Source organism: Mus caroli, unplaced genomic scaffold, assembly GCF_978045245.1.
Source record: "Mus caroli unplaced genomic scaffold, Mus_caroli_1 scaffold_9, whole genome shotgun sequence".
In the NCBI taxonomy this organism is placed as follows: domain Eukaryota; kingdom Metazoa; phylum Chordata; class Mammalia; order Rodentia; family Muridae; genus Mus; species Mus caroli.
In genome coordinates, this window is record NW_028227264.1 from 15,062,761 (window position 1) to 15,090,083 (window position 27,323).

The following is a 27,323-nucleotide window of genomic DNA, read 5'->3' on the forward strand; positions in this document are numbered from 1 at the left end:
GAGATGGAAAATCCAGGTAAGTAAATGGGAACTACAGATGCCAACTATCACCCACAGAATACAAGAGATGGAAGAATCACAGGCACAGAGAATACCATACTGGTTTGAATTGATATGGCCCCCACCGACTCATGTGTTTAAATGCTTGGACCATAAGAAGTGGCATTATAAGGAGGTGTGACTTTGTTGGAGTAGGTGTGGCCTTGCTGGAGAAAGTATGTCACTGTGGAGGTGGGCGTTGAGGTGTCCTATGCTCAAGCTACACCTAGTCTAACACAGTCTCCTCTTGCATGCAGATCAAGATATAGAACTCTCAGCTCCATCCCCAACACCACATCTGCCTTTATGTGGCCATGCTTCCCACCATGATGATAATGGATTAAACCTCTGAATCTGTAAGCCAGCCCCCATTAAATGGTTCTCTTTATGAGAATTTCCTTGATCATGGTATCTCTTCATACAGTAAAACCTTGAGATCAATATTATAAAAGAAACTGATATATTGCTTAAGAAAAGTGTTAAATCTAAAAATATCTGACACAAAGTATCTAGGAAATCTTGGAAAGTATGAAAAGACCAAACTTGCTCTGGCCCACTTCCCTACCAGGGGCCAATTTGGCAGGCTGATGCCAGCCCAAATGCTACAGCCTGCTTACCTCTCAGGAGGTCTGTAGAAACCAAAGACACAGGTGAGAATCTCACCCAAGTACTCATGACAGCTAATATCCAATATATACAAAGATCTTTTGTATATATACAAATACATACAAGTTAGACTCTGGAGAGCCAAATAACCCTATTTAAAAATGAGAAACAGAGCTAAACAGAGAATTCTCAACTGAGGAAACTCGAATGGCTGAAAAGCACCTAAAGAAATGTACAACATCCTTAGTCATCAGGGAAATACAAATCAAAACAACCCTGAGATTCCACCTCACACCAGGAAGAATGGCTAAGATCAAAAACTCAGGTGACAGCAGATGCTGGCAAGGATGTGGAGAAAGAGAAGCACTCCTCCATTATTGGTGGGATTGCAAGCTGGTACAACCACTCTGGAAATCTGTCTGGTGATTCATCTGAAAATTGGACCCAATTATACCACTCCTGGGCATATACTCAGAAGATGCTCCAACATGTAATAAGGGCACATGCTCCACTATGTTCATAGCAGCCCATAATAATAATAGCCAGAAGCTGGAAACAACCCAAATGTCGCTCAACAGAGGCATGGATTCAGAAAATGTGGTATATTTACACAATGGAATACTACTCAGCTATTAAAAACAACAACTTCATGAAATTCACAGGCAAATAGATGGAACTAGAAAATATCATCCTGAGTGAGGTAACTCAGTCACAGAAGAAAACACATGGTATGTACTCACTGATAAGTGGATAGTAGTCCAAAAGTGTGGAATATCCAAGATTCATTTCACAGACTTTATGAAGCCCAAAAAGAGGGAAGACCAAACTGTGGATGCTTCAGTGCTTCTTAGAAGGGTAAACAAAATACTCACAGGAGGAAATATGGAGACAAAGTGTGGAGCAGAGACTGAAGGAAAGGCCTTCCAGAGACTGCCCACCTGGGGATCCATTCCATATACAGTCACCAAACACAGACACTACTGTGGATGTGGGGAAGTGCTTGCTGACAGAAGCCTGGTATGGCTCTCTCTTGAGAGGCTCTACCAGAGCCTGACAAATACAGAGGCAGATGCTTGCAGTAACCATTGGTCTAAGTGTGGTGTCCCCCATGGCGGAGTTGGAGAAGGGACTGAAGGAGCTGAGGGAGTTTGCAGCCCCATGGAGGGAGCAACAGTATAAACCAGCCAGACCCCCCTGGAGCTCTTGGGGAGTGGACCACCAACTAAAGAGTACACATAGAGGGACCTATGGCTCTGGGTGCATATGTGGCAGAGGGTAGTTTTGTTGGACATCAGTGAGGGGAGAGGCCCTTGGGCCTGAGGGTGTTCGATGCCTATTAAACCCTATTAAAAAGTGGAGTACAGAGCTAAATAGAGAATTCTCAACTGAGGAATATTGAGTGACTGAGAAGCACTTAAAGAAATGTTTAACATCCTTAGTCATTGGGGTAAATGCAAATCAAAAGGATCCTGAGATTCTGCCTCACACCAGTCAGAATGGCTAAGATCAAAAACTCAGGTAACAGCAGATGCTGGCGAGGGATGTGGAGAAAGAGGAACACTCCTCCATTGCTGGTGAGACTGAAACCTAGTAAAACCACTTTGGACATCAGTCTGGCGGTTCTTCAGAAAATTGGAAATAGTTCTACCTAAATAGATGAAACTAGAAAATATCATCCTGAGTAAGGTAACCCAGACACAAAAGAACGCACATGGTATGTACTCAATAATAAGTGGATACTAGCCCAAAAGCTCATAATCCCCATGCTACAATCTACAGACCATATGGAGCATAGAAGGAAGGAAGGACAGGGGGCAGATGCTTCAGTCCTGCATTGAGAGGGTAACAGGGCGAAAGTGGGAGGTGGAAGGAGAGGGGAACAAGGGAGGGAGAAAGGAGGAGGAGGAAATAAGGGTGGCAGTATCAGGAACTGGAGGAGATATGAGAGAGGCACAGAGACTCAAGAAATGGAATAAAAATAGGCAGCAGTGGGGATGAGGAACTGGGGATAGCCACTAGAGGGTCCCAGATACCAGAGAAATTTGAGGCTCCCAGGACCCAATGGGTTTGATTTTAGCTGTAATGTGCAGAGTAGGGGGAGATAGAACCAGTGGAGACCACCTCAAATAGATAGGCACAGCCCCTGGTCAAGGGATGGAGCCACCCACCCATCTCAAAGGTTTTTTTTAACCCAGAAATGTTCCTGTCCAAAGGACAAACAGGGACAAAAAATGGAACAGAGACTGAAGGAAGGGCCAACTGGGGAACAGCCCCACCTGAGGAAACATCATGTCTACAGACACCAAACCCAACACTGTTGCTGTTGTCAAGAGGCACTTGTGGACAGGAACCAAGTGTGGCAGTTCCTGGGGAGGTCTGACCAGCAACTGACCAATGTAGATATGGATGCTTGGAGCCAACCATCAGACTGAACTCAGGGAACCTAGTGAGGGAGTTGACAGAAGAACTGGAGGAGCAGATGGAGATTGCAACCCCATTGGAAGAACAACATAGACTGGCTGGACCACCCAATTCTCCCAAAGTCTAGACCACCAACAAAGGAGTGTACCTAGAGGGATCCATGGCTCCCGATATATATGTAGCAGAGGATGGCCTTGCTGTACAGCAATGGGAGGGGAGGGCCTTGGTCCTGGGGAGGTTTGATGCCCCAGAGTAAGGGGATGCTGGAGCAGGGTGGGGCAGGAGAGTGTGGCTGGGTGGGTGGGTGGCGGAGCATTCTCATACAGGCAAAGGGGAGAAAGGAGGGCAGATGTGGGATGGGGGAAGGGAATCGGTGGAGGGGGTAACCAGAAAGTGGGATATCATTTGAGATGTAAACAAATGGAATGATTAATTTAAAAAGAAAGAAAGAAAGAAAAGAAAAAGAAATTGGAGAGATCCTACACTAGCAACTTAACAGCACACCTGAGAGCTCTAGAACAGAAAGAACCAAACACACCAAAGAGGAGTAGAAGACAAGTCAAACTCAGGGCTGAAATCAACCAGTCAACAACAAAGAGAATGAAACAAAGAATCAACAAAACCAAGAGCTGGTTCTTTGAGAAAATCATTAAGATAAATAAACCCTTAGCCAAACTAACTAAAGGGCACAGAAACAGTATCAAAATTAACAATTAAAGAGGAAAATGGAGACATAACATCAGAAACTGAGAAAATTAAAAGAAAAAATCATCAGAACCAACTACAAAAGCCTATACTCTACAAAACTGGAAAATCTATATGAAATTGATAACTTCCTAGACCGTATGATACCGCATACCAAAGTTAAAATCTCCCAACCAAAACCAGCTCAGGGCCAAACACATTATAGCACAGAATTCTATCCAGGCTTTCAAAAAAGAGGTAATGCCAATACTACTGAAATTCCACAAAATCATTTTATGAGGCCACAGTCACTCTGATACCCAGACTGAACAAAGAAATTTTCAGACCAATTTTCCTGATGCAAAAATAATCAAAAAATACTTGAAAACAAAATTCGAAGACATGTCAAAAAGATCACCTACCATGACCAAATAGGCTTCATTCCAGAGATGCAGGAATAGTTAAACATACAAAAAACTGTCATTGTAATCCATATAAACAAATTGAAATAAAATTCCACACGATAATCTCATTAGATACTGAAAAAATCTTGACAAAATCCAACACTCTTTTATGATAAAAGTCTTGGAGAGATCATCGACACAAGGTGCATACCTCAATGTACATAATAAAAGCAATTTATAGCAAGCCAAGTCGACAGCAAACTAAATGGAAAAAAAAAAACCCTCAAAGCAACTCCACTAAAATCAGGAACAAGCAAGGCTGTCCACTCTCTTCATAGCTACTCAAATATAGTATTTGAAGTTCTAGTTATAGCGACTAAAGGAGATAAAGGGGATACAAACTGGAAAAGAAGAGGTCAAAGTCTTGCTATTCCCAGATAATATGATAGTACAGGTAAGTGACCACAAAAATTCTAGCAAGGAACTTTTTGTATTATTAGATATTTTCTTTATTTACATTTCAAATGCTATCCCCTTTCCTAGTTTCCCCTCGGGAAATCCCCTATCCTCTCCCCCCCTCGCCTTGATTTCCAATTCACCCACTCCTGCTTCCTGGCCCAGGCATTCCGCTATACTGGGGCACAGAACCTTCACAGGACCAAGGGCCTCTCCTCCCACTGATGACTGACTAGGCCATCCTCTGCTACATATGCAGCTAGAGACACAAGTCCCTCCGTGTATTTTCTTTGATTGGTGGTTTAGTCCCAGGGATCTCTGGGGTTACTGGTTAGTTCATATTATTGTTCCTCCTATGGGACTGCAAACCCCTTCAGCTCCTTGGGTACTTTCTCTAGCTCCTTCATTGGGGACCCTGTGCTCCATCTAATGGATGACTGTGAGCATCCACTTCTGTATCAGTCAGGCACTTGGCAGAGCCTCTTCAGGAGACAGCTATATCATGGTCCTATCAGCAAGCTCTTGTTGGCATTTGCAAAGTGTCTGGGTTTGGTGGTTGTTTATGGGATGGATCCCCAGGTGGGGCAGTTTCTGGATGGTCATTCCTTCAGTCTCTGCTCTGAACTTTGTCTGTGTAACTCCTTCCATGGGTATTTTGTTCCCCCTTCTAAGAAGGATTGAAGTATCCACACTTTGGTCTTTCTTCTTGAGTTTCATGTGTTTTAGCATGGAACTTTTACAACTGATAAACACCTTCAGTAAAGTGGCTGGATACAAGATTAACTTAAAAACACCTGTAGTCCTCTTATATTCAAACTATAAACAGGCTAAGAAAGAAATAAAGGAAACAACACATTTTACAAGAGCCACAAATAATATAAAATATCTTGGTGCAACTCCAAACAAGTGAAAGATCTGTATGACAAGAACTTCAAGTCTTTGAAGAAAGAAACTGAAGAAGATATCAGAAGATGGAAAGACCCCCCCATGCTCATGGATCTGTATAATTAGCATAGTAAAAAAAATAGCCACCTTAACATTTGAAATGTAAATAATCTAATAAAAAATACATCCAAAAATAGCCATCTTACCAACAGCAATGTACAGATTCAATGCAATTACCATCAAAATTCCAACATAATTCAACAAAATTCCAAAATAACCTTGAAAGAACAATACTGAATTTCCTATGAACAAAAACTCTCAGGATAACTAAAACTATCCTGTACAATAAATGAATTTCCAATCACCATTCCTGATGTCAACATAAAAGCAGATACACTAAATCTGATAGAAGATAAATTGGGGAGTAGCCTTGAATGGTTATTCCACGGGTTCTCTCTCTGCCTCTCTGAGTTCCGTAAGGTAAGACCTACATTGAGTCCACATTTGGGGGACTTCCCCAGCCTAGGCACATCATCAGCTGAAGCTGGTGGCAAGCCTCGGCCAAGTGAGGGGTGGGACAGTTTCCCCTGCTCGCCCACCTTGCTGTTCTGAGGTTCCTCCAAGCAGAAACACCGGGTGTAGACCTTGCCCTCTGTCTGAGGATTGATCTCAATAAGCTCATTGCTCATTGAGCACAGGAGACAACTTCCTGAATAGAACACCAATAGCACAGGCATTAAGACTGATAATTTAAAAAATGGTACCTCATGAAACTGAAAATCTTCTGTATAGCAAAGGATACCATAAATAGGACAAAACAGCAGCCTATAGAATGGGAAAAAAATCTTCACCAAGCCCACATCTGATAGAAGGCTGATATCCAAAATATGTAAAGAACTCAAGACACTAAACATCAAAAAACCAAATAATACAATTTAAAAATGGGGTATATATTTAAACAGCAAGATAATCTAAGGAAGAAACTTCTTAAGATATTTATAGGGAGGTAAAACAACAATGTTCTACAGGGAGGTGAAAAATTCCACCCTATAGGGAAGCTCCTTAGGATCAAACATTACAAAACTCAAAAGCTTCAGGAAGTTCCTGAAATTGACCAGATTCACTGGACCCTTCTCTCTCCTAATCCAATATAAGTCAGGACAGCTGGGAGATATTTTCAGACAAAGCAAGATGCCTAGAAAAGACCAGCTGAGCTTTTTGAAAGGGCCTAAAACTCAATGAAATGCTTGGAATGGACACCCTACAACCCTGAAGGTTATGCTATGTGCTCCAGATTTCTAACTTTTGTGAATTGCTACTTATGCTTGGGTGGGATTTTGGTAATAAAGATGTCTTTGTATGATTTCTGCTCCTGTAAGTAACCCCAATAACTCATTTGTTCACTAAGTTGTTTTTTTGTTTTTGTTTTTGTTTTTGTTTGATGGGATCTGTACTTTGGTCTGTCATTGGTTCCCTACCTGGACTGAAGTTATTTATCTATACCTCTCTAGAAACAGTGTGGCACAACTATTTATCTGGAAGATTTTATTGTATCCTGATGATTTGGAAACCTGATGCAACAGGAAATAAAGGAGAACCGACAGGTGACAGAACGATGGTAAAAAGGACTAGAAAAAGTGGGTGAAATTTTAATGCCATTTGCCAACTCTGCTATCAACCAAAACTATCCTCTCACTAAAACTATCACTTTCATATTTTAAAAGGAGACATCTACAGAATTACCAGTAGTTATAAATAGTTTATATTCTTATTTCTTATCCATGAAAACACATACTACTGCCAGTGTTTCTGCACAATCTACAACACCCATAATTTCTATAATCCTTGCACAAAGTTAAATGACCTTTATGACATTCTGTGCAGCCTGGGGTAACCTTATGATGTCTACGAAGTTCTCTAAAATAATCAGTCATCTCAAGGACTCCTTCCTAAATTATTCTTTTTGGAACCATGGTGTTCTGAGCCATCATAGAAACACTAGTCTATGGCCTTCCTCTGTCCTTATTTTCCTAATCAATCTGCTTTAACATAAAACCTTCAGGACAACTGGACTAGTTAATGTGATGAACAAGATGTACAATATTTATCATCACCCCATGATTTTGCAGTTATTAATTACTCTGTAGTGGTTTTAGTGAGAAATGTCCCACATAGCACATGTATTTGAACAATTGGTTCCCAATTGGTGGCACTATTTGGTTATGAAACCTTTAGGGGATGTACCTATAGTATGAAGTACATTACTGCAGGAAGTACAGACTTTGAGGGTCTAACCCCCATCCTACCTTCCAACCACTCTTTGCTTCCTGTCTGTGTACCAAAATGCTCCTATCAGCACCTTTTCCACCATTATAGATGTTAGGTCTCCAGAGCTATAAGCAAGAAATAAACTTTCTTCCTTAAGTTCTTTCAGTCATGCTGTTTTAATAACAGCAACAGGAAAGGACAACTGATACAGGCCCCAAAGCATGAGAAATATTGGTTAAAAATGTGTAACCAGTTCATTTTTTTCATAAGGCTGTAAGAAACTCATATACAGTGACCATTAAACTGAAATACCAACATCTTCATCCAACAAGATCAAGAGAAACTGAATATGGAACATAAGATATAAAAACTGTTTTAAAAGTTAATTAAAAGCAAAATCCTGCCCAGATTGGATATCAGTTGTCCAATGGTATCAAACCTGAAAGCTTGACATATACAAATTCAAAAATGATTCAAAGATCCCGAAGAGAATAAAGTGTGAGTTTTTAAGTGTAGATTGTTAAAATGTCATCTTTTGTTCCATTTCCTCAAGCAGTAACCTATTTTGACAAATAGGAAGAAATGTCAACAAATTAATACTTGAAAAAATAGGTAAAAGACACAATTATTTTTCTATATATATATAATTTTATTGGATATTATATTTATTTACATTTCAAATGTTATCCCCATTCCCCGAGTCCCGGAAACCCTCTATCCCATCTCCCCTCCCTCCCTCTTCTTCTATAAGGGTGTTCCCCTTTTTAAGAAAAACTAAAGCACCCACACTTTGGTCTTCCTTCTTGAGCTTCATGTAGTCTGTGAATTGTATCTTGGGCATTCAGAGTTTCTGGGCTAATATCCACTTATCAGTGAATGCATACCCTGTGTGTTCTTTAGTGATTGGGTAACCTCACTCAGGATGATATTTTCTAGTTCCATCCATTTGCCTAAGAATTTCATGAATTCATTGTTCTTAATAGCTGAGAAGTACTCTATTGTGTAAATGTACAAAATTTTCTGTATCCATTCCTCTGTTGAAGGACATCTGGGTTCTTCCCAGCTTCTGGCTATTATTATTATAGGGCTGCTATAAACATAGTGGAGCAAGTGTCCTTGTTATATCTTTTGCATATATGCCCAGAAGTGGTATAGCTGGGTCCTCAGGTAGTACTATCTCCAATTTTCTGATGAATCACCAGACAGATTTCCAGAGTGGTTGTACCAGCTTGCAATCCCACCAACAATGGAGGAGTGTTCCTCTTTCTTCACATCCTTGCCAGCCTCTGCTGTCACCTGAGTTTTTGATCTTAGCCATTCTGCCTAGTGTGAAGTGGAATCTCAGGGTTGTTTGAATTTGCATTTCCTTGCTGACTAAGGATGCTGTACTGGCTTGTTTTGTGTGTCAACTTGACATAGGCTAGAGTTATCACAGAGAAAGGAGCTTCAGTTGGGGAAGTACCTCCATCTGTAAGGCATTTTCTCAATTAGTGATCAAATGGGAGGGCCCCATGTGGGTAGTACCATGTCTGGGCTGGTAGTCTTGGGTTCTATAAGAAAGCAAGCTAAGCAAGCTGAGCAAGCCAGTAAGAAACACCTCTCCATGGTCTCTGCATCAGCTCCTGCTTACTGACCTGTTTGAGTTCCAGTCCTGACTTCCTTTGGTGATGAACAGCAATGTGGAAGAGTAAGCTGAATAAACCCTTTCCTCCCCAACTTGCTTCATGGTCATGATGTTTACGCAGGAATAGAAACCCTGACTAAGGCAGAACCGGGGTTCCTGGTCCGGGGAGTCTCCGGACACCTGAAAGGACCCACACAGAATCCCCCACAGGATCCTAAGACCTCTGGTGAGTGGAACACAGCGTCTGCTCCAATCCAATCGCGCGGGACCTGAGACTGCTTTAATTAAGGAAGCAGATAACCCGGCCTGATCAGGGGCAAGTCCCTTCCGGTCCACTGCAGCACCGGGGTTCCTGGTCCGGGGAGTCTCCATACACCCCCAAGGGCCTCACAGGACCCTCCATGGGATCTTAAGACCTCTGGTGAGTGGAACACAACTTCTGCCAGGAGGCAGGTTCGAACACCAGATATCTGGGCACCGTCCCTGCAAGAGGAGAGTTTGCCTACAGAGAGTACTCTGACCACTGAAACTAAGGATAGAGCTCGTATCCCAGGTCTGCTGAGAGAGGCTAACATAATCACCTGAGGAACAAGATCTAACCAGAGACAACTATAACAACTAACTACAGAGATTACCAGATGGCAAAAGGCAAACATAAGAATCCTACTAACAGAAATCAAGACTACTCACCATCATCAGAATGCAGCACTCCCACCCCACCTAGTCCTGGGCACCCCAACACAACCGAAAAGCTAGACCCGGATTTAAAAGCATATCTCATGATGATGGTAGAGGACATCAAGAAGGACTTTAATAACCCACTTAAAGAAATACAGGAGAACACTGCTAAAGAGTTACAAGTCCTTAAAGAAAAACAGGAAAACACAACCAAACAGGTAGAAGTCCTTAAAGAAAAACAGGAAAACACATCCAAACAGATGATGGAAATGAACAAAACCATACTAGACCTAAAAAGGGAAGTAGACACAATAAAGAAAACCCAAAGTGAGGCAACGCTGGAGATAGAAACCCTAGGAAAGAAATCTGGAACCATAGATGTGAGCATAAGCTACAGGATACAAGAGATGGAAGAGAAAATCTCAGGTGCAGAAGATTCCATAGAGAACATCGGCACAACAATCAAAGAAAATACAAAACACAAAAGGATCCTAACTCAAAACATCCAGGAAATACAGGACACAAGGAGAAGACCAAACCTACGGATAATAGGAGTAGATGAGAATGAAGATTTTCAACTTAAAGGGCCAGCAAATACCTTCAACAAAATAATAGAAGAAAACTTCCCAAACCTAAAGAAAGACATGGCCATGATCATACAAGAAGCCTACAGAACTCCAAATAGACTGGACCAGAAAAGAAATTCCTCCCAACACATAATATTCAGAACAAAAAATGCACTAAATAAAGATAGAATATTAAAAGCAGTAAGGGAGAAAGGTCAAATAACATATAAAGGCAGGCCTATCAAAATTACACCAGACTTTTCACCAGAGACTATGAAAGCCAGAAGGGCCTGGACAGATGTTATACAGACACTAAGAGAACACAAATGCCAGCCCAGGCTACTATACCCAGCCAAACTCTCAATTAACATAGATGGAGAAACCAAAGTATTCCACAACAAAACCAAATTCACACATTATCTTTCCACGAATCCAGCCCTTCAAAGGATAATAACAGAAAAAAACCAATACAAGGACAGAAAGCACGCCCTAGAAAAAGCAAGAAAGTAATCCCTCAACAAACCAAAAAGAAGACTTCCACAAGAACAGAATGCCAACTTTAACAACAAAAATAAAAGGAAGCAACAATTACTTTTCCTTAATATCTCTTAATATCAATGGACTCAATTCCCCAATAAAAAGACATAGACTAACAGACTGGCTACACAAACAGGACCCAACATTCTGCTGCTTACAGGAAACCCATCTCAGGGAAAAAGACAGACACTACCTCAGAGTGAAAGGCTGGAAAACAATTTTCCAAGCAAATGGTCTGAAGAAACAAGCTGGAGTAGCCATTCTAATATCGAATAAAATAGATTTCCAACCCAAAGTTATCAAAAAAGACAAGGAGGGACACTTCATACTCATCAAAGGTAAAATCCTCCAAGAGGAACTCTCAATTCTGAATATCTATGCTCCAAATGCAAGGGCAGCCACATTCATTAAAGATACTTTAGTAAAGCTCAAAGCACACATTGCACCTCACACAATAATAGTGGGAGACTTCAACACACCACTTTCTTCAATGGACAGATGGTGGAAACAGAAACTAAACAGGGACACAGTGAAACTAACAGAAGTTATGAAACAAATGGACTTAACAGATATCTACAGAACATTTTATCCTAAAACAAAAGGATATATCTTATCCTTAGCACCTACGGGACCTTCTCCAAAATTGACCATATAATTGGTCACAAAACAGGCCTCAGCAGATACAAAAATATTGAAATTGTCCCATGCATCCTATCAGACCACAATGGACTAAGGCTGATCTTCAATGACAACATAAATAATGGAAAGCCAACATTCACGTGGAAACTGAACAACACTCTTCTCAATGATACCTTGGTCAAGGAAGGAATAAAGAAAGAAATTAAAGACTTTTTAGAGTTTAATGAAAATGAAGCCACAACATACCCAAACCTATGGGACACAATGAAAGCATTTCTAAGAGGGAAACTCATAGCTCTGAGTGCCTCCAAAAAGAAACTGGAGGCCCCGGCCCGGAAGGGTGATGTGGCTGGACCAGCACCGGCCTCACTGTGTCTGCCATTTTCAATTTTCAGAGTCTATTGACTGTAATCTTGCTGCTTATATGTACATGTGCTTATATCCGATCCCTGGCACCCAGCATCCTGGACAGAAATAAAACTGGACTATTGGGAATATTTTGGAAGTGTGCCCGAATTGGGGAACGCAAGAGTCCTTATGTCGCCATATGCTGTATAGTGATGGCCTTCAGCATCCTCTTCATACAGTAGCTTTGGAAACTACCAGCATGTGTTTACCATCAGACTGTAAACAAGGACTTGCCTTCAGAAAATAATGGGAAGAATGGTTAAGCCATTTGTCTCTGAACATGGAATGAGATAAACTTCAAGATGCTGTTCTCTATTTTTATGCTATTGGACCAATGAGCTGAATGAATAATTAAGATGTAACAGTTCAATACACAGGAATGTGATTGTAGCCATCAACCTCAGTTCTCTCACTCCAGTATTACATTCTGCAAATGTCATTCTGTTGTGCCAGGACTGCTTTTCATAAGGTTCTCCAGGCACAAAGTAGAAACCCAGTGGCAAATTCCACAGGCTCCTTTGACTAGGGCTTCAAAATAATGTCTTCACAGAATGATACCTTCTAGCGACTGGCCTATTTTTATTGAGAAAAAAAATTGTTCTATTTTTGTTGTTGTTACTGTTCTTATGGATTGCATTCATATTTAAACCCTTTGGATTGCTAACCAGAGTACCTCTATTCTTGGCAAATTCCATAGTTTATTACAGGTGTTTAAAGTATTTTAAACAAAACTCTGAATTTCTTTAGTTAGCCTAAGAGTTGGCTTCTAGTCACAAAGATACAGCTGCCACCCTATGATGAAGAGTACCTTAGAATGAAAAGCAGCAAGTGGAGCGGTGAGCAAGGAAGCACCGTGCAGTCTTCGTTCTCTGTAGTCGTCTTCCAAATAGAACGTGCATTGTAGTTACCCAAAGGTGGCATTTGTGCTATTCTTAATGCAGTACTTTAAGTCTAGTTTATGTTCTGTCAGCTTGAACTGGAATCTCTTTTGTAACTTTGTAGATTATAAACATATCTCATATCTGCTTTAGTCTGGGTACTATGCTCTAAGTACATTTCAGCTTTGACACAGAATGTGAATAGACAAATATCAAAGGATACTTACAAGTTTGTATCCAACATTTCTTCAGGTTCAGCTGAAAATCAGTTACTGTTTCAAAACAAAGAAGAATTAAATCCTAGCTGAAAACTATACATAGCATTTATTAATTAATTACTGGGTTTAACTGCTCTTTTTAAAGTTTGAAAAAGAAAAAAATTTTTTTCTTAGAAGTGAAGTTTCTATAAAAACAAAGCAGTGAACTTGCAGTCTTCACTGTGTAGCCCAAATGGCCACCAGAGCCGCTAGACCATCAGCTTTGACGTAGTGCTCTAAGCTGTGGAGGACAGTGTAGTCTAACATCTAGGAACGCTTACTTGTTGTTTCTTTGGGGTTGCTTGTTTTCAAAAAGATCTTTGGGATGCCTACAGCTAGTTAAAACTGGTCTGTTTTATTTTGAATTTGAAATCAGGTTATGATAATTATTCTACTCTGAATTTCACCTTAGGCTTTGTATTAGGTCAAGGATTTTCACTGTGTCCCAAAAGTAGGACTCCCTCGTCACCATATTTGTGCACAGTAAGTAGTCACCTATCAGTTTGATTTCTGGGTGGCCATCTGTTCATCATCACTAACAACATTTCCAGAAATGTTGTCAACTTTTTCCCTAAGTTAACATGCATCTCATATCAAACTGGAGAGAATAAAGAATCATCTAACATGTTCTCTTTAGTTTGACATTTTAGACAATGTAGGTGGAAATTAGAGGAAGACATAGTTAACTTGAAATATGCATGGTAACATAAAATTTTGCGCAATATGTAGATACTGAGCAGTCTAGACAGGTATTTCTAGCTGCTACCATCCTGATCTTTTAAAGTACAGGCTCTTTAGGGGTGTAGAAAAGCTGCAAAGATAAAAGAATCATATAAAGAAAGGCAATTAGCATTTTGGTGTACAAACACTGACTCGTTTTCTAAGCCACCGGGTCGTGTGGGAGGTGTGGAGGAGCAGTAGAGCACTTCAGGCAGCTGGCATCTGCACAGACTGTAAACACAAAGCTTAGGGGCGAGGAGCACCAAGACTCAGGTCTGACAATGTCCACATGCTCTCCCTAGCGCCTTGTTGGCCCTAGAATCTTCAATCCATGGCCCCACATTTGTTTAATGTTGTTGTTTGCTTCCTGATTAGCCTTATCTGGACCATTGACAGGGCGGGATATGTCTTGTTTCCAGGTAGTCTTGCAAGATAGTCAAAAGGACACATGTCAAATTGGTCTTAATAGTTTTAAAGTTAAAATTCCAATATGGTGTCCTATTGATACCTTTTCTACTTAGGCTGGAAACTACCATATATGTTTCAATTCAAGGTGTTTCCTGCTGGGGTTAGTAAGAATATTTATAAATTTATAATAAATTTGTTCATCTTCTTAATAAAATTAGTCTTGTACCATAGGGTGACACAGAGTTCCATAAATTAACTCTTCCAAGTTTACGAAGACAAACAAATCCTTGCCTCCATTTGTGAAAATTATTTAACACTTGTAAATAATATTTTTTTCAGGAAACATTTACACAATTGGTATGGCATGTGACCATTGCAAATAGATGAGTTGTTTGTCTGTATTCATAATGTACATGAAAGATGAAATTAATGTCTATGAAGTATAATGTGCTAGTACTTGTTATTGACATAATCCCAGGATTCTAGAAAAAAAAATGAAGAGTGATGATTCATTGCGGGTAGAACTTCTCAGAGATCATGAATTAAACTGAACTTGACAGTGTTTTTTTTAAAAAAAAAAAAAAAAAACAATTCTATGTTAGGGATTGTATGTCCCTTAGTTTGTTGTGGCACATGTGAGGTAATGCGTGGCCATAAAGGTCAACGGATGTTATATCCTGGAAAGTCATGTATTTTACCTACCTCAAAATTGAAGTTGAGATTGTCCCCTCCTGCCTCACAAATCCTTCAGGAAGATAATAAAGTCTCCCTGGTTTACGAGTGAGCAAAGTTGACTAAGGAATACACTAGTAGATTCTCCTGAGACTTCTGTAAACATTGTAGAGGCAACTGGCCAGTCAAGGCTGTGTTTTCAGAAACTTGTAAAATCTCGTATTCTATCTGCTAAAAGCAGCCCCAGCTGTTAAAACAAGCACCCATCCCAAAAGTGCACAGTGTGCATTTCCTGGACATACAGAAAATATTTCTACTTATCAAGAACTTAAGCTCCACAAAAGCCTTTGAGAAGCTACTCTATCATTACTATCTGAAAACATGAATGGAAAGTTCTTAGGGTCTGCTCTTCTCTTCCTTTGGTATCTTCTAGTAATAATAAATGTTCTCAACCGGTGCTAGCAATCGCCCTTGTTACAGGGAGTCACGACTAACTTCTGAGAAATAACTTCATATCATTTCCACTTTGCCCCAAACTAATTCCTATATAATCTGACAGGCCATTTCAATACCTTTTGTAGAAAGAAGTAGAATTCATGTTTAAAAGAGGTAATCATCCTAGTCTCTGGTTAGTTCATACATCTGCTATGTAATAAAAAATGAACTGTCAAAAGCCTTCTAGTTTTGTTATATCACATTGAAAGAGAGCAGTACATGGAGCTTAGAGGGTGGCCATTATGACTAGAGTAACTTATCTCCATTCATCTGTGACTTGTCAAAATAAATTTGGAGGGGATGTTTTTATTGTTTGGTACTTTAAAAAAAAAAAAAGAAAAAAAAGAAACTGGAGAGAGCACACACTAGCAGCTTGACAACACATCTAAAAGCTCTAGAAAAAAAGGAAGCAAATTCACCCAAGAGGAGTAGACAGCAGGAAAGAATCAAACTCAGGGGTGAAATCAACCAAGTGGAAACAAGAAGAACTATCAAAGAATTAACCAAACGAGGAGTTGGTTCTTTGAGAAAATCAACAAGATAAACCCTTAGCTAGACTCACTAGAGGGCACAGGGACAACATCCTAATTAACAAAATCAGAAATGAAAAGGGAGACATAACAACAGATCCTGAAGAAATCCAAAACACCATCAGATCCTTCTACAAAAGGCTATACTCAACAAAATTGGAAAACCTGGATGAAATGGACAAATTTCTAGACAGATACCAGGTACCAAAGTTAAATCAGGATCAAGTTAATGATCTAAACAGTCCCATATCCCCTAAAGAAATAGAAGCAGACATTAATAGTCTCCCAGCCAAAAAAAAGCCCAGGACCAGATGGGTTTAGTGCAGAGTTCTACCAGAACTTCAAAGAAGATCTAATTCCAGTTCTGCACAAACTATTCCACAAAATAGAAGTAGAAGGAACTCTACCTAACTCATTCTATGAAGCCACAATTACTCTGATACCTAAACCACAAAAAGATCCAACAAAGATAGAGAACTTCAGACCAATTTCCCTTATGAATATAGATGCAAAAATCCTCAATAAAATTCTCACTAACCGAATCCAAGAACACATTAAAGCAATCATCCATCCTGACCAAGTAGGTTTTATTCCAGGGATGCAGGGATGGTTTAATATATGGAAATCCATCAACGTAATCCATTATATAAACAAAAACAAAGACAAAAACCACATGATCATCTCTTTAAATGCGGAAAAAGCATTCGACAAGATCCATCACCCATTCATGATAAAAGTCTTGGAAAGATCAGGAATTCAAGGCCCATACCTAAACATGATAAAAGCAATCTACAGTAAACCAGTAGCCAACATCAAAGTAAATGGTGAGAAGCTGGAAGCAATCCCTCTAAAATCAGGGACTACTCTCTCCATACCTATTCAACATTGTACTTGAAGTCCTAGCCAGAGCAATTCGACAACAAAAGGAGATCAAAGGGATACAAATTGGAAAAGATGAAGTCAAAATATCACTTTTTGCAGATGATATGATAGTATATATAAGTGACCCTAAAAATTCCACCAGAGAACTCCTAAGCCTGATAAACAGCTTCGGTGAAGTAGCTGGATATAAAATTAACTCAAACAAATCAATGGCCTTTCTCTACACAAAGAATAAACAGGCTGAGAAAGAAATTAGGGAAACAACACCCTTCTCAATAGTCACAAATAATATAAAATATCTTGGCATAACTCTAAGGAAGTGAAAGATCTGTATGATAAAAACTTCAAGTCTCTGAAGAAAGAAATTCTAGAAGATCTCAGAAGATGGAAAGATCTCCCATGCTCATGGATTGGCAGGATCAACATTGTAAAAATGGCTATCTTGCCAAAAGCAATCTACAGATTCAATGCAATCCCCATCAAAATTCCAAATCAATTCTTCAACGAATTAGAAAGAGCAATCTGCAAATTCATCTGGAATAACAAAAAACCTAGGATAGCAAAAACTCTTCTCAAGGATAAAAGAACCTCTGGTGGAATCACCATTCCTGACCTAAAGCTTTACTACAGAGCAATTGTGATAAAAACTGCATGGTACCGGTATAGTGACAGACAAGTAGACCAATGGAATAGAATTGAAGACCCAGAAATGAACCCACACACCTATAGTCACTTGATCTTTGACAAGGGAGCTAAAACCATCCAGTGGAAGAAAGACAGCATTTTCAACAAATGGTGCTGGCACAACTGGTTGTTATCATGTAGAAGAATGCGAATTGATCCATTCCTATCTCCTTGTACTAAGGTCAAATCTAAGTGGATCAAGGAACTTCACATAAAACCAGAGACACTGAAACTTACAGAGGAGAAAGTGGGGAAAAGCCTTGAAGATATGGACACAGGGGAAAAATTCCTGAATAGAACAGCAATGGCTTGTGCTGTAAGATCAAGAATTGACAAATGGGACCTCATGAAACCGCAAAGCTTCTGCAAGGCAAGAGACACCGTCAATAAGACAAAAAGGCCACCAAGAGATTGGGAAAGGATCTTTACCTATACTAAATCAGATAGGGAACTAATATCCAATATATATATAAAGAACTCAAGAAAGTGGACTCCAGAAAATCAAATAACCCCATTAAAAAATGGGGCTCAGAACTGAACAAAGAATTCTCATCTGAGGAATACCGAATGGCAGAGAAGCACCTGAAAAAATGTTCAACATCCTTAATCATCAGGGAAATGCAAATCAAAACAACCCTGAGATTCCACCTCACACCAGTCAGAATGGCTAAGATCAAAAATTCAGGTGACAGCTGATGCTGGAGAGGAGAAAGAGGAACACTCCTCCATTGTTGGTGGGATTGCAAGCTTGTACAACCACTCTGGAAATCAGTCTGGTGGTTCCTTAGAAAATTGGACATAGTACTACCAGAGGATCCAGCTATACCTTTCCTGGGCATATATCCAGAAGATGTCCCAACCGGTAAGAAGGACACATGCTCCACTATGTTCATAGCAACCTTATTTATAATAGCCAGAAGCTGGATAGAACCCATTTGCCCCTCAACAGAGGAATGGTGTATTAGTCAGGGTTCTCTAGAGTCACAGAACTTTTGGGTAGTCTCTATATAGTAAAAGAATTTATTGATGACTTACAGTCGGCAGCCCAATTCCCAACAATGGTTCAGTCGCAGCTGTGAATGGAAGTCCAAGGATCTAGCAGTTACTCAGTCTCACACAGCAAGCAGGCGAAGGAGCAAGAGCTAGACTCCCTTCTTCCAATGTCCTTATATTGTCTCCAGCAGAAGTTGTAGCCCAGATTAAAGGTGTGTTCCACCACACCTTTAATCCCAGATGAAAGGTGTAGCCCAGATTAAATCTCCTTAAACTCGGAGATTTAATCTTCTGGAATCCATAGCCACTATGGCTCAAGATCTCCATACCAAGATCCAGATAAGGATCTCCAAGCCTCCAGATAAGGGTCACTGGTGAGCCTTTCAATTCTGGATTGTAGTCCATTGCAAATATAGTCAAGTTGACAACCAGGAATAGCCACTACAAATGGATACAGAAAATGTGGTACATTTACACAATGGAGTACTACTCAGCTATTAAAAAGAATGAATTTATGAAATTCCTAGGCAAATGGATGAACCTGGAGGGCATCATCCTGAGTGAGGTAACATAATCACAAAGGAACTCACACAATATGTACTCACTGATAAGTGGATATTAGCCCAAAACTTAGGATATCCAAGATATAAGATACAAGTTGCTAAACGCATGAAACTCAAGAAGAATGAAGACCAAAGTGTGGACACTGTGCCCCTTCTTAGAATTGGGAACAAAACACCCATGGAAGGAGTTACATAGACAAAGTTTGGAGCTGTGACGAAATGATGGACCATCTAGAGACTGCCATATCCAGGGATCCATCCCATAATCAGCTTCCAAACGCTGATACCATTGCATACACTAGCAAGATTTTGCTGAAGGGACCCAGATATAGCTATCTCTTGTGAGACTATGCCGGGGCCTAACAAACACAGAAGTGGATGCTCACAGTCAGCTATTGGATGGATCACAGGGCTCCCAATGGAGGAGCTAGAGAAATTACCGAAGGAGCTAAAGGGAACTGCAACCCTATGGGTGGAACAACATTATGAACTAACCAGTACCCCGGAGCTCTTGACTCTAGCTGCATATGTATCAAAAGATGGCCTAGTCAGCCATCACTGGAAAGAGAGGCCCATTGGACACGCAAACTTTATATGCCCCAGTACCTGGGAACGCCAGGGCCAAAAAAATGGGAATGGGTGGGTAGAGAAGTGGGGGGGAGGGTATGGGGGACTTTTGGGATAGCATTGGAAATGTAATTGAGGAAAATATGTAATAAAAATATTAAAAATTAAAAAAAAAGAAACCCTGACTAAGACAGGTGCTGAACATTTCTCTAGGTGTTTCTCAGCCATTTGATACTCCTCAGTTGAAAATTATTTGTTTAGCTCTGTACTCTATTTTTTAATAGGGTTATTGGATTCTCTGGAGTCTAACATCTTTAGTAGTAGTAGTAGTAGTAGTATTGGTTTTTCAAGACAAGGTTTCTCTGTGTAGCTCTGGCTCTCCTGCAACTCACTCTGTAGACTAGGCTGGTCCCAACTCAGAAATCTGCCTGCCTCTGCCCCTCCCCCCAGAAGTGTGAGGATTAAAGAAAGGCTTGAGCCACCACTGCCAGGCAGAGTCTAACACCTTGAGTTCTTTGTATGTTTTGGATATTAGCCCTCTATCAGCTGTAGGATTGGTAACAATCTTTTCCCAATCTGTTGGTTGCCATTTTGTCCTACTGACACTGTCTTTTACCTTACAGAAGCCTTGCAATTTAATGATGTCCCATTTGTCAATTCTTGATCTTAGGGCACAAGCCATTAGTGTTCTGTTCAGAAATGTTTCCCCTGTGCCCATGTGCTCCAGACTCTTCCCCACTTTCTCCTCTATAAGTCTCAGTATCTAGTTTTATGTGGAGGTCCTTGATCCACTTGGACTTGAACTTTGTACAAGGAGATAAGAATGGGTCAATTTGCATTTTTCTACATACTGACCTCCAGTTGAACCAGTACCATTTGTTGAAAATGCTGTCTTCTTTCCACTGAATGGTTTTAGCTCCTTTGTCAAATATCAAGTGACCATAGGTGTGTGGGTTCATTTCTGTGTCTTCAGTTCTATACCACTGATCTGTCTGCCTGACTATGTACCAATATTATATAGTTTTTACCACTGTTGCTCTGTAATACACCTTGTTTGTCAGGGATGGTGACTCCTCCAGAAGTTCTTTCATTGTTGAGAATAGTTTTTACTATTCTAGGTTTTTTGTTATTCCAAATGAATTTACAAATTGCTCTTTCTGACTCTATGAAGAAATGAGTTGGAATTTTGATGGGGATTTCATTGAATCTGTAGATTGCTTCAGCAAGATGGCCATTTTTACTATAATAATCCTGCCAATCCATGAGCATGGGAGATCTTTCCATCTTCTGAGATCTTTGATTTCTTTCTTCAGAGACTTGATGTTCTTCTCATACAGATCTTTCACTCCCTTGGTTAGAGTCATACCAAGGTATGTAATGCTATTTATAACTATTGTGAAGGGTGTCATTTCCCTAATTTCTTTCTCAGCCTGTTTAGCCTTTCAGTAGAGAAAAGCTCCTGATTTGTTTGAGTTAATTTTATATCCGGCCACTTTGCTGAAGTTGCTTATCAGGTATAGGAGTTCTCTGGTGGAATTTTTGGGGTCACTTAAGTATACTATCATATCATTTGCAAATAGTGATATTTTTACTTCTTCCTTTCCAATTTGTATCCCTTTGGCCTCCATTTGTTGTCTAATTGCTCTAGCTAGAACTTTGAGTACTATATTGAATAGATGGGTAGAGAGTGGACAGCCTTATTTAGTCCCTGATTCTGGTGTGATTGCTTCAGGTTTCTCTCCATTTAGTTTGATGTTGACTATTGGTTTGCTGTATATTGCTTTTACTGTGTTTAGGTATGGGCCTTGAATTCTTGATTCTTGATGCTGAATTTTTTCAAATGCTTTCTCAGTATCTAATGAAATGATCATGTGGGGTTTTTTTTGAGTTTGTTTCTTTAGTGGACTATGTTGATGGATTTCAGTTGGCAAGAATTTTTGTGTTTTTGCGCCTATGTTCATAAGGGAAATTGGTCTAAAGTTCTGTTTCTTTGTTGGGTCTTTGTGTGGTTTAGGCATAAGCATAATTATGGCCTCATAGAACCAATTGGGTAGTGCTCCTTCTATTTCTATTTTGTGGAATAGTTTGAAGAGTATTTGTATTAGGTCTTCTTTGAAGGTCTATAGAATTCTCCACTAAACCCATCTAGACCTGGGCTTTTTTTTTTTGGTCGGGAGACCAAAAATGTCTGCTTCTATTTCTTTAGGGATTATCTGTTTAGATGGTTTATCTGATCCTGTTTTAACTTTGGCACCTGTTATCTGTCTAAAAAATTGTCCATTTCATCCAGATTTTCCAATTTTGTTGAATATAAGCTTGGGTACTAGGATCTGATGATTTTTTGAATTTCCACGGTTTCCATTATCATCTCTCCCTTTTCATTTCTGATTTTATTAATTTGGATACTGTCTCTCTACCCTCTGGTTTGTCTGGCTAAGGATTATCTTTCTTGTTGATTTTCTCAAAGTACCAGCTCCTGGTTTTGTTGGTTCTTTGTACAGTTCTTTTTGTTTCTATTTGGTTGATTTTAGCCCTGAGTTTGATTATTTCCTGGCATCTACTCCTCTTGGCTACCTTTGCTTCTTTCTATGCTATAACTTTCAAGTGTGCTGTCAAGCTGCTAGTTTATCTTCTCTCCAGTTTCTTTTTGGAGGCACTTAAGAGGTATTCCTCTTATTACAGCTTTCATTGTGTTCCATAAGTTTGGGTATGTTGTGCCTACATTTTCATTAAATTCTAAAGTCTTTAATTTCTTTATTTCTTGACCAAATTATCATTGAGTAGATCGCTGTTCAGCTTCCATGTATATGCATGCTTTCTGTTGTTTTTGTTGGTGTTGAAGACCAGCCTTAGACTGTGGAGATCTGACAGGGTGCATGGGATTCCTTCAATCTTCTTGTATCTGTTGAGGCCTGTTTTGTGATCGATTATATTGTCAGTTTTGGAGAAGGTACCATGAGGTGCTGAGAAGGCATATTCTTTTGATTTAGGATGAAATGTTCTATAAATATGTTAGATCCATTTGGTCATAACTTCTCTTACTTTCACTGTGTCTCTGCTTAGTTTCTGTTGACATGATCTGTCCATTGCTGAGAGTAGAGTGTTGAAGTCTCCCGCTATTATTGTGTGGAATACAATGTGTGCTTTGAGCTTTAGTAAAGTTTATGAATGTGGGTGCCGTTGCATTTGGAGCATAGATGTTCAGAATTGAGAGTTCATCTTGGTACATTTTTCCTTTGACCAGTATGAAGTGTCCTTCCTTATCCTTTTTTTAAGTTTTGATTGAAAGTCGATTTTATTCGATATTAGAATGGCTACTCCAGCTTTTTTTCTTGGGACCATTTGCTTGGAAAATTGTTTTTCAACCTTTTACTCTAAGGTAGTGCCTGTCTTTGACACTGAGGTGGGTTTCCTGTATGCAGCAAAATGCTGGCTCCTGTTTATGGATCCAGTCTGTTAGTTTATGTCTTTTTGTTGGGCAGTTGCGTCCATTGATGTTAGGAGATATTAAGAAAAAGTGATTGTTGCTTTCTGTTATTTTTGATGTTATTTTTATGTTTGTGTGGCTATCTTCTTTTGGGTTTGTTGAAAGAGTATTACTTTCTTGCTTTTTCTAGTATGTAGTTTCCCTCCTTGTGTTGGTGTTTTCCATCTATTATCCTTTGTCGGGCTGGATTTATGGGAGGATAGTGTGTAAATTTGGTTTTGTCATGGAAAATCTTGTTTTCTCCATCTATGGTAATTGAGTTTTGCTGGGTATAGTAGCCTGGGCTGGCATCTATGTTCTCTTAGGGTCTGTATGACATCTGCCCAGGATCTTTTAGCTTTCATAGTCTCTGGTGAGAAGTCTGGTGTAATTCTGATAGGTCTGCCTTTATATGTTACTTGACCTTTTTCCCTTACTGCTCTTAATTGGTGCTTTGATTCCTATGTGATGGGAGGAATTTCTTTTCTGGTCCAATCAATTTGGAGTTCTTTAGGCTTCTTGTACGTTTATGGGCATCTCTTTCTGTAGGTTAGGGATTTCTTCTATAACTTTGTTGAAGATATTTACTGGCCCTTTAAGTTGGGAATCTTCTCTCTCTTCTATACCTATTATCCTTAGATTTGGTCTTCTCATTGTGTCCTGGGTTTCATGGATGTTTTGGGTTGGGAGTTTTTTACTTTTTGCATTTTCTTTGACTGTTGTGTCAATGTTTTCTATGGTATCTTCTGCACCTGAGATTCTCTTTTCTATCTCTTGTATTCTGTTGGTGATGCTTGCATCTATGACTCTTGATCTCTTTCCTAGGTTTTCTAACTCCAGGGTTGTCTCCCTTTGTGATTTTTTTTTATTGTTTCTATTTGCATTCTTAGATCCTAGATGGTTTTGTTCAATCCCTTCACCTGTTTGTTGTGTTATCCTGTAATTCTTTAAGGGATTTTTGGTTTGCTCTTCAAGGGCTTCTAGCTGTTTGCCTGTGTTCCCCTGTATTTCTTTAAGGGAGTTATTTAAGTCCTTCTTAAAGTCTTCTATAGTCATCATGAGATGTGATTTTAAATCAGTCTTGCTTTTCTGATGTGTTGGAGTATCCAGAGCTTGCTGTCATGAGAGAACTGGGTTCTGATGATTCCAAGTAGCCTTGGTTTTTGTTGCTTATGTTCTTAAGCTTGCCTCCTGCCATCTCTTTTATCTCTAGTGCTACCTGCCCTCCATATATCCGTTTGGAGCCTGTCCTTCCTGTGATCTTGGTTGTGTCAGAGCTCCTTGGAGTACAGCTGTCTTTGTAATCCTTGGATCCTGAGTTCCTGGGAATCAAACTCCCTCTGGGCCCCTGAGATCCTGGTGTGACCAAGTTCCTGGGATTCTGTGATCCTGGGCATGTTAGAGTGCCTGGGAGTGGAGCTTTCTCTGGATGTTTTGGGACTGGCTGCAGAGTTTGTACCCAATGTCTGTTCTGGGCACCAGCCCAGACCAGAAGGAACCCTTGCCACTGGTTGGGTAGGGCTCCTGTGTCCCTTGATCCCGCTGGTCCCAGTTATTTCTGGTGGTGGTGGGATAGATGTCGTGTCCTCCTCACCTCTGATGCTATGATCCTGGGTGTGTTAAGCGTGTCTTAGAGTAGAGCTTCCTCTGGATGTTGTGGGACTGGCTGTCACAATTATTTCAAGTATTTTTTTCCTTTCCTCCCCACTAAAAACTACTCTTAGATGTTTCAAATATAATTGCTCTGTGTGAATCCATCACTCCAAATCAATGTATTAAGACACTGAAAGGTGGAACTTACTAAGAGGTGGTCTTTATGCCACCCACACATATGTAGATTTGCAGTTTGATCTTCATGCAAGTTTCCCAACAACTAGAGTGGGGAGTGTCCCTCACTCTGTTGCCTGTGTGTAGATCCTGTTTCCCTAACTGGACTGCCTTATCTGGCCTCAGTGGAAGAGGATGTGCCTAGTCCTGCAGTAACAGGAGGTGTCAGGGTTAGTTGATACCACATGAGAGGTGACCTGCCCCTTCTCAAAAGTGAAAGGAAGGGTGGCTGGGGGAGGGGTTTTAAAGAGGGAATGGGGGGGGCTGCAGTTAAGATGCAAAGTAAATAAATTGAGAAAAAAAATAGTCTCCTAGGCTCATATAATTGAATGTTTAGTCACCAGAGAATGGAACGGTTTGAAAACATTAGGATTGGGTGAGGCCTTGTTGGAGAAAGTATATCACTAGGGGTGAGCTTTGAGGTTTTGAAAGCCTGTGCAAGGCCCAGTATATCTCTCTGCCTGCAAATCAGGATGTAAAACTGCTCCAGCGCCTGCTTGCACTGCAACCATGCTCCCCAGCAGGACTAAGCCTCTGAAACTATTTTCAAGTCCCTAATTAAATGCTTTCCGGTATAAGTGTTGCCTTGGGTGTTTCAAAATCACACTTTTTACATGTTTCTATAACACTTTCTATACCATAGAATTATGTGTAACCAGAACAATAATTTTATAAATACATGTGAAACAAGGGGAAGGCTGATTTGCTATGATTTTGCTGCAAAAGCAGCTTACATGTGATACATGTGTGTAAGCAGTGAAGAATTTGTGATTGTGGGTCCTCTCCCTGTTTTTTCTTTTTTTATATTTATCTATCATGCATGTGCATGCATCAGAGCATACATGTTCTGGTCAGAGGATGGCTTTCTAGAGCTGCTTCTCTCCTTCCACCATGTGAGGTCTTGGGATCAAACTCAACAAGTACTTTTATTTACTGAGCCATCTTGCTACTCTGGAATTTTCACTTTGGATTAGTTGCAGTAGTACTTTTGGAATGGCTTTCTGGAATTTTTTTAAACTCTGAAAATATCCCTACTTCTCTACTATCTTTTCTTACCAAATATCCCCGTTTCTCAAAAACTTCCAAGAAAATCTAAAAAGCAAAGTTTAATATTTGTTTCTAAAATTTTATTATTCTTAATACACACCTTTCACATACAGAAACCCTCTAACATCACACATGATTCCATAACCCAAATGCTTCAATTTTTATCAACATTCTTTAAGTATTTACACTGGCTTCCCTCAACAAAAGTGCAATCCAAGACATCTTGACAAGAAATCTTTGTAGACAACAACATATTTTTGAGCTGGTTTTCATGGTGTCCATTCATTATATTCTCTTTCAATTATCTGAAAAAATAATAAAGTCAACAAGGTATGAAGATGAACTAGGTTAGGCAGCATCCTGTCATGGGAACCACACCCTAAAGAAAAGTGCTTTTTCCTCACCTCTTCCCCAATGTCCCAACTAAAATTACTCAACTGCTTCAAGGACTTGAACAGAAAATCAACAAGGTTAGAAAACAGGCACAAAGCAGACTGCACAAAAAAAGCACTGGTATTGTAAGACGACATGAAGAACTCAGAAAGGTAGTCTTGGTAGTCTAGCATGTTATGACTCAATCTGTTAAGTTTTATTATTTAAACATATAAAACTCTTTCTTCATAAGTTAATTTTTCCCAAAAAGGTATGAAAATTTCTTTTACTTAGAAAAATGAATCCCTTTTTCAAAAACTGGAAATTAAAGGATGTTGGAGAAGTCCCTCTGGTAAGTGCTTCCCATGTGATCAGGTGATCAGAAACAGCAGAGAGCTGAGATGGCCTGAAGAAAATACGATCAGAAATTAGCTTGTCTCAAAACTGAAGCTCAAAGTATGGAATACTTTAAAAATAAATGACTAAAGATATTAAAGTAGATAAAAAATCACTTTAAATTACTAGTCAATCTATGAGTTACTGAATCTATGAGTTACTTATCAGAAACAGAAGTTAGATCTCCTAGGTGACTGATACCCTTTACTATCCCAACTACAATAGAAATGATAATCCTTCTTGACATAGTCCAATTCTAATCAACGTGTTCAGACAAAGACTGGTGAAAACATTAAGGTCAGAAGATTTCCAAAGTAAAATTTACCTTTATAGCAAGTATTGTATGCTTAG

At 39.7% G+C, this 27,323-nt stretch overlaps 1 pseudogene; it reads left to right on the forward strand.

Annotated features, from left to right (window-relative positions):
- The first annotated feature begins 12,151 nt into the window (after nucleotides 1-12,151).
- Nucleotides 12,152-13,240, forward strand: LOC147002566 (protein kish-A pseudogene; annotated as a pseudogene).
- The last annotated feature ends 14,083 nt before the right edge of the window (nucleotides 13,241-27,323 follow it).